The following is an 8897-nucleotide window of genomic DNA, read 5'->3' on the forward strand; positions in this document are numbered from 1 at the left end:
AGCCTTGGGTTCATGGTTGCCGGTATTTATTCACACAGCGAAACCAGCAACGCTTCTCGGGCTGACGGCAGCGTAGAGCTGGGTTTGGTGGTAAAATGCCCACAGCAGTCATGGTTCAGCTTCATAGAAGAGCTCAACTATCTTTCCGACGTGCCCTGTCACCTCATCGTCAGCCCGCTGTTCCTAGCTGTAAAGCACATACACCTAAGACTTTATTCTTCAGCACTAAATTCCAAAAAGATATTTCCAGTTTGGAAAGAAATAAACAAAGATGGACCTGTAACTTGACTTCCCTAAAAAAAAAAAAAAATGTATTTCTCCATCACTGCAGACCCTATAGAGTTTAAGGCACGAGCCAATAATAACCATTCTTTTTTTTTTTTTTTTTTTTTTACCATTCTTTTATGATACAAAGATCAAGATGGAAGCCGCTCAAATTTTTACTTGACTGAGTGATTTGTGTCTTTATGGGTGGGATGCTTAAGGTCCCATGCAGATGTTCCTGATGTTGATAAAACTGGCGTTTATTTTGACTTGACCCTGCCCTGGGGGCTGCGCTCTGAGAAGCAGCAGGATTTTGCTTAAACTCAGCACGTTACCCACCCTCAGAATGCAAACTGGGGGATGCTTTTCCTTTCCTCCTTGTCCAGCAACTGGGAGTTCCTCTCTGGGTCTCTGCGGGGCTTGCCTTCAAGAAGCCACACACATGCTAACTGGTGAGCAGGGAGCACACTGTAAACGGGGAGATTCATCTCTTCGAGAATGCTCAACTGAAGTACCAAGTCTCCTGATAGAAATAAACTTTAAACATCAAATAAGCAATTTAGAAATGTCAGAAGCCCTGCCCAGAAGGGCCAGTGCTCTCTTTTTAATGAAGAATGCCCGGAGCCTTCAAAATGGCCCATTACCCAGAAGGATAATATGTCTTATTTTCATGGCAACAGGATCATTCACTTTTGCAAACCTTCATGAAATGAAGGAAAGTGGCTTTTCTAAAGTAAACCCCAGCGCGTTCTCTATTTACTAAATCACCAGTGGACCCACAGAAGGAATTTTGGACAAAGAGCCATTTCTTGATATGATTACATGGAAATGGAAAACACTGCCTTTTTAATACGAGATATGGTCTGTTTTATGATACCACCTTCCACTGAAATTCTTTCCAGTCCACTTGGGCGTTTGCACATGAAGTGGAGGGGAATGTCCACCGCAGATGGTTCTTGGTAGAGCTAAGGACACTGCACCTGCCAGTTTATTTGCAGTAGCCCTTAAATAACCACACTCTTGTATTAGAAACATAACTCCCTGAGGAGCCCGCTGACAACAGCATCACCTGTTGTCAGAGACACACAGGCAGTCAGAAGATGCTTCCTTTCCCCAGCATTTCCTCCTGCCCTTTCTCACCACCCCTCTCCTCCTTTTCTCACCCCTTCACAAGTATCTAGAAGAAGGAGAAACACCAACCTAACTCCTAGGAGGGCACAGAGGACGTGTAGGGACCAGGGACCTCCTCTCCTGGCACATACATGCAGGTCGGGGAGATGACGTCAGCCCCAGGACCACTCCCAGGAGCTTCAGGTGGGTTCTGTGGTGACTCCGAGCTGAGACCTAGAGACCAAACAGAACCAGATGCCAGAGGGGCCCTAAGAGGATGTCAGGAGCCTGGGTGATCATGTCACTTCAAACAGTGCCCTTAATAATTCAACTAGTTTCATAAATATAGAAACCCAGTCTCATGCAGAGACCAGGCCTTAGGTGTAGTGACCACGGGAGTGAGATAATTCCTTCCAAGCAAAACACAAGTGAAAGACTTGTGGTTTCAGCTCCATCACGTAGAGCTTGGGAGTTGTGACTCCAATCCTTACAACAAGAAAAAACCCTGAGCTAACGGAAAAGCATTGATGTTTCTTGGGCCCATCGGAGAACCAAGGTCGCAGGGCAAGCCCACCACCTCAAATCAGGAGAGACAGGCACATGCAGAGTGGTGTCTCACCTGGAGGGTCACAGAGGGGTCTGCTCACCTAGAGCAGAAGCTGCTGGAGCTGTAAACCAGTAAGAACATTTAAATGGTAATTTTGGTGAACTGCTGAAGGCTGAGTGTGGACCAGTGTGAGAGTGGGAAACCTCTGTGGACCTCACTCTTAGTGAGGACCCCATAGTTTTGTGGTTTATACCTCCAAGAACCCCACCAGATTCTCAAAGAGAAGAGCCAAAGGAAAAAAACCCTCTAGTTCCTGGCAGGGAGCAGGAAAAGGATGACCAACCTAAAACAGACCAGAGCCTTCTCCATAAAAAAGGCCAACTCAACAGGAAAATGCTTTAGCAGGTTCTCTAACCTGGGGGAAGGGAAATCACCCACCTCCAGCCCCTGCTAGCCTTCTTGTCTCACTTAAGGCAGAAAAAAAAAGTTAAGAAGCCCTCCCCCAGACTTTACACCTCCCCAGCAGGACGACTTGAAAAGCTGCATGATGCAGCCTCTATTTAAGAAGGAGTTCTTAGAGAAACCCAAATACAACAGGGAGACAAAAACAGGGACGTTAGAATAATTTGAGGCCAAAGACACCCACAGCTACATAAAACATTAAACACAGCCCAAGTCCTAGCTAGATGTACATAAAATCTCATACTAAGGGCCTATTTTAACTCAGTTTTTACTACCCAATACATTACATCTGTCATTCAATAGAAAATTACAAACCATGTTAAAAGGCAAGAAAAATCAGTCTGAAGAGACAAAGCAAGCATCAGAACCAAACTCAGATATGGCATAGAATTTAAAATGATCAAACCAGGGAATTTAAAATAACCATGATTAATATGTTAAGGGTTCTAATGGGAAGACTGAACAACTTACAAGGACAGATGGGTGAAGTAAACAGAGAGGTGAAAACTCAGAAAGAATCCAATGAACATGCTGGAAATCACAAACGTTGTAACAGAATGAAGACTGCTTTTGATGGGCTCTTCTGTAGACTAAACGTGACTGAGGATAGAATCAGTGAACATGAAGATATGTCACTAGAAATTCCCACACTGAGATGTAACATGTGTGTCATTGGAATACCAGAAGAAAAAAGAGAGAACAGACTGGAAGAAATATTTGACTTACTCATGGTTGAGAATTTTCTGAAATTAGTGACAGAAAGGATACCACTCCGAGGGTGAAGATCAGCCTGTTGCTGGACCAGAGCTTTGTGGCCCATAGATTTTGCGGGGATGATGGCTTCAGAGTTTGTTTAATAATCCTAACAAGGCTAAATAGCATGTGCCACGGAATGGCTGGGCCTGTGAGCCAAGGCTGCTGAGCCTGCATGTCCAGAGCCTGTGTTACACAACGGGAGAGTTCACAACAGTGAGAGGCCTGCGTACCACACACACACAAAAAAATCATCTGAATTTCAGGAAAAAAAATATATACGATATTTGTTTTTCTCTTTCTGACTTATTTCACTCTATATGACAGTGTCTAGATCCATCCACATCTCTACAAATGACCCAATTTTGTTCCTTTTTATAGCTGAGTAATATTCCATTGTATATATGTACAACATCGTCTTTATCCATTCATCTGTTGATGGGCATTTAGGTTGCTTCCATGACCTGGCTATTGTAAATAGTGCTGCAATGAGCATTGAGGTGCATGTGTCTTTTTGAAATATGGTTTTCTCTGGGTATGTGCCCAGTAGTGGGATTGCTGTGTCTGGTATTTCTTTTGTTAGTTTTTAAAGGAACTTCCATACTGCTCTCCATAGTGGTTGTATCAATTTACATTCCCACCAACAGTGCAAGAGTGGTCCCTTTACTCCACACCCTCTCCAGCATTTGTTGTTTGTAGAATTTCTGATGATGCCCATTCTAACTGGTGTGAGGTGATACCTTATCTTAGTTTTGATTTGCATTTCTCTTATAATTAGTGATGTTGAGCAGCTTTTCATGTGCTTCTTGGCCATCTGTATCTCTTCTGTGGAGAAATGTCTATTTAGGTCTTTTGCCCAATTTTCTTTGTGTTGTTTGTTTTTTTAATATTGAGCTGCATGAGCTGTTTATATATTTTGGGGATTAATCCTTTGTCTGTTGATTCATTGGCAAATATGTTCTCCCATTCTGAGGGTTGTCTTTTTGCCTTGTTTATAGTTTCCTTTGCTTTGCAAAAGCTTTTAAGTTTCATTAGGTCCCATTTGCTTATTTTTGTTTTTATTTCCATTACTCTTGGAGGTGGATCAAAAAAGATCTTTGCTGTAATTTATGTCAAAGAGTGTTCTTCCTATGATTTCCTCTAAGAGTTTTATAGTGTCTGGCCTTACATTTAGGTCTTTACTCCATTTTTAGTTTATTATTGTGTATGGTGTTAGGGAGTGTTCTAATTTCATTCATTACATGTAGCTGTCCAGTTTTCCCAGCACCACTTATTCAAGAGACTGTCTTTTCTGCATTGTACCTCCTTGCCTCCTTTGTCATAGATTAGTTGACCATAGGAGCGTTTGTTTATCTCTGGGCTTTCTATCCTGTTCCATTGATCTATATTTCTGTTTTTGTGCCAGTAGCGTATTGTCTTGATTACTGTAGCTTTGTAGTATAGTCTGAAGTCAGGGAGTCTGATTCCTCCAGCTCCATTTTTTCCCCTCAAGACTGCTTTAGCTATTTGGGGTCTTTCGTTTTCCATACAAATTTTAAGATTTTTTTGTTCTAGTTTTGTAACAAATGCCATTGGTAATTTGATAGGGATTGCATTAAATCTGTTGATTGCTTTGGTTAGTATATTCATTTTCACAATGTTGATTCTTCCAATCCAAGAACACGATATATCTCTCCATCTGTTTGTATCACCTTTAATTTCTTTCATGAATGTCTTATAGTTTTCTGCATTTAGGTCTTTTGTCTCCCTAGGTAGATTTATTCCTAGGTATTTTATTCTTTTTGTTGCAATGGTAAATGGGAGTGTTTCCTTAATTTCTATTTCAGATTTTTCTTCATTAGTGTATAGGAATGCAAGAGATTTCTGTGCATTAATTTTGTATCCTGCAACTTTACCAAATTCAGTGATTAGATCTAGTAGTTTTCTGGTGGCATCTTTAGGATTCTCTCTGTAAAGTATCATGTCATCTGCAGAAAGTGACAGTTTTACTTCTACTTTTGCAATTTGTATTCCGTTCTTCCATTTTATCACTTTCAATATATCATGCCACTGCCTTCTGGCTTGTAGAGTGTCTGCTGAGAAATCAGCTGTTAACATTATGGCAGTTCCCTTGTATGTTATTTGTTGTTTTTCCCTTGTTGCTTTCAATAATTTTTCTTTGTCTTTAATTTTTGTCAATTTGATTACTCTGTGTCTCGGCATGTTTCTCCCTTGGTTTACCCTGCATGGGGCTCTCTGTGCTTCCTGGACATGGGTGGCTGTTTCCTTTCCCATGTTAGGGAAGTTTTCAACTATAATCTCTTCAAACATTTTCTTGGATCCTCTTTCTCTCTCTTCTTCTTCTGGGACCCCTATAATGAGAATGCTGTTGCATTTAGTGTTGTCCCAGTGGTCCCTTAGGCTGTCTTCATTTCTTTTCATTCTTTTTTCTTTATTCTGCTCTGCAGTAGTGAATTCCACCATTCTGTCTTTCAGGTCACTTTTCCGTTCTTCTGTCTCAGTTATTCTGCTATTGATTCCTTCTAGTCTATTTTTCATTTCAGTTATTGTCTTGTTCATCTATGTTTGTTTGTTCTTTAATTCTTCTAGGTCTTTGTTAAACATTTCTTGCTCTTCTCGATCTTTGCCTCCATTCTTTTCCCAAGGTCCTGGATCATCTTCACTACCATTATTCTGAATTCTTTTTCTGGAAGGTTGCCTATCTCCACTTCATTTAGTTGTTTTCCTGTAGTTTTATCTTGTTCCTTCATCTGGTACATAGCTCTCTACCTTTTCATCTTGTATATCTTTCTGTGAATGTGGGTTTCGTTCCACAGGCTGCAGGATTGTAGTTCTTCTTGCTTCTGCTGTCTGCCCTCTGGTGGATGAGGCTACCTAAGAGGCATGTTTTCTGATGGGAGGGACTGGTGGTGGGTAGAGCTGGCTGTTGCTCTGGTGGGTAGAGCTCAGTAAAACTTTAATCTGCTTGTCTGCTGATGGATGAGGCTTGGTTCCCTCCCTGTTCATTGTTTGGCCTGAGGTGACCCAACACTAGAGCCTACCCAGTCTTTGGTGGGGTTAATGGTGGACTCTGGGAGGGCTCATGCCAAGGAGTACTTCCCAAAACTTCTGCTGCCAGTGTCCTTGTCCTCATGGTGAGACACAGCCACCCCCTGCCTCTGCAGGAGACCCTCCAACAGTACCAGGTAGGTCTGGTTCATTCTCCTATGGGGTCACTGCTCCTTCCCTTGGGTCCCAATGCAACACTACTTTGTGTGTGCACTCTAAGAGTGGAGTCTCTGTTCCCCCAGTCCTGTCGAAGCCCTGCAATCAAATCCAGCTAGCCTTCAAAGTCTGATTCTGTAGGAATACCTCCTCCGGTTGCCGGACCTCCAGGTTGGGAAGCCTGACGTGGTGCTCAGAACCTTCACTCCAGTGGGTGGACTTCTGTGGTATAAATGTTTTCCAGTTTGTGAGTCACTCACCCAGCAGTTATGGGAATTGATTTTATTGAAATTGCACCCCTCCTACCGTCTCATTATGGCTCCTCCTTTGTTGTTGGATGTGGGCTATAATTTTTGCTCAGTTCCAGTGTCTTCCTGTCAATGATTGTTCAGCAGTTATTTGTGATTCTGGTGCTCTTGTAAGAGGGAGTGAGCACACATTCTTCTACTCTGCCATCTTGAACCAATCTTGGTAGAGTAATCTTTGTTGTGGGTTTTTCTCTTTCATCACTTTAAATATGTCCTGCCACTCCCTTCTGTCTTTCAGAGTTTCTGCTGAAAGATCAGCTGTTAACCTTATGGGATTCCCTTGTATGTTATTTGTTGCTTTTCCCTTGCTGCTTTTAATATTTTTTCTTTGTATTGAAGTTTTGGTAGTTTGATTAATATGTGTCTTGGTGTGTTTTTCCTTGGGTTTATCCTGTATGGGACCCTCTGTGCTTCTTGGACTTGATTATTTCCTTTCCCATATTAGGGAAGTTTTCAACTATAATCTCTTCAAATATTTTCTCAGTCCCTTTCTTTTTCTCTTCTTCTTCTGGGACCCCTATAACTCAAATGTTTGTGAGTTTAATGTTGTTCCAGAGGTCTCTGAGACTGTCCTCAATTTTTTTCATTCTTTTTTCTTTATTCTGCTCTGCAGTAGTTATTTCCACTATTTTATCTTCCAGGTCACTTATCCATTCTTCTGCCTCAGTTATTCTGCTATTGATTCCTTCTAGAGAATTTTTAATTTCATTTATTGTGTTGTTCATCATTGTCTGTTTGCTCTTTAGTTCTTCTAGGTCCTTGTGAATCATTTCTTGTATTTTCTCCATTCTACTTCCAAGATTTTGCATCAACTTTACTATCATTACTCTGAATTCTTTTTCAGGTAGACTGCCTATTTCCTCTTCATTTGTTTGGTCTGGTGGGTTTTTACCTTGCTCCTTCATCTGCTGTGTATTTCTCTGTCTTCTCATTTTGCTTAACTTACTGTGTTTGGGTTTTCCTTTCCACAAGCTGCAGGTTCGTAGTTCCCGTTGTTTTTGGTGTCTGTCCCCCATGGCTAAGGTTGGTTCAGTGGGTTGTGTAGGCTTCCTAGTGGAGGGGACTTGTGCCTGTGTTCTGGTGGATGAGGCTGGATCTTGTCTTTCTGGTGGGCAGGAACACATCTGGTGGTGTGTTTTGGGGTGTCTGTGACCTTATTATGATTTTAGGCAGCCTCTCTGCTAATGGGTAGGGTTGTGTTCCTGTCTTGCTAGTTGTTTGGCATAGGGTGTCCAGCACTGTAGCTTGCTGGTTGTTGAGTGGAGCTGTGTCTTAGCATTGAGATGGAGATCTCTGAGAGACCTTTCACCATTTGATATTACACGGGGCTGGGAGGCCTCTGGTGGACCAATGTCCTGAACTCGGCTCTCCTACCACAGAGACTCAAGTCTGACACCTGGCTGGAACACTAAGACTCTGTCAGCCACACGACTCAGAAGAAAAGGGAGAAAAAGAAAGAAAGAAAAAAATTAAATATAACATAAAGTTATTAAATTAAAAAATTTTTTAAATATTATTTAAAAAAAGTAATAAAAAAAAGAAAGAAAGAGAGAGAAACCAAACCAAAAAACAAATCCACCAATGATAACAAGCACTAAAAACTATACTAAAAAAAAAAAAAAATGGACAGACAGAACTCTAGGACAAATGGTAAAAGCAAAGCTATACAGACAAAATCACACAAAGAAGCATACACATACACACTCACAAAAGGAGAAAAAGGGGAAAAAAAATATATATATACATAAAAAAAGGAAGAGAGCAAGCAAATCAATAAACAAATCTACCAATGATAATAAGTTCTAAATACTAAACTTAGATAAACATAAAACCAGAAACAAATTAGATGCAGAAAGCAAACCCCAAGTCTACAGTGGCTCCCAACGTCCACCACCTCAATTTTGGGATGATTCGTTGCCTGTTCAGGTATTCCACAGATGCAGGGTACATCAAGTTGATTGTGGAGATTTAATTCACTGCTCCTGAGGCTTTATGGAGAGATTTCCCTTTCGCTTCTTTGTTCGCACAGCTCCCGGGGTTCAGTTTTGGATTTGGCCCCACCTCTGCATGTAGGTCACCTGAGGGCGTCTGCTCCCCACCCAGACAGGATGGGGCTAAAGTAGCAGCTGATTACGGGGCTCTGGCTCACTCAGGCCAGGGGAGGGAGGGGGACGGAATGCAGGGTGAGCCTGCAATGGTAGAGGCCAGTGTGACGTTGCAACAGCCCAAGGCACGACGTGTGTTCTCCT

Source organism: Aethalodelphis obliquidens, unplaced genomic scaffold (genome assembly GCF_003676395.1).
Source record: "Aethalodelphis obliquidens isolate GAN/ISIS:26980383/991018 unplaced genomic scaffold, ASM367639v1 scaffold18, whole genome shotgun sequence".
Taxonomy (NCBI): domain Eukaryota; kingdom Metazoa; phylum Chordata; class Mammalia; order Artiodactyla; family Delphinidae; genus Aethalodelphis; species Aethalodelphis obliquidens.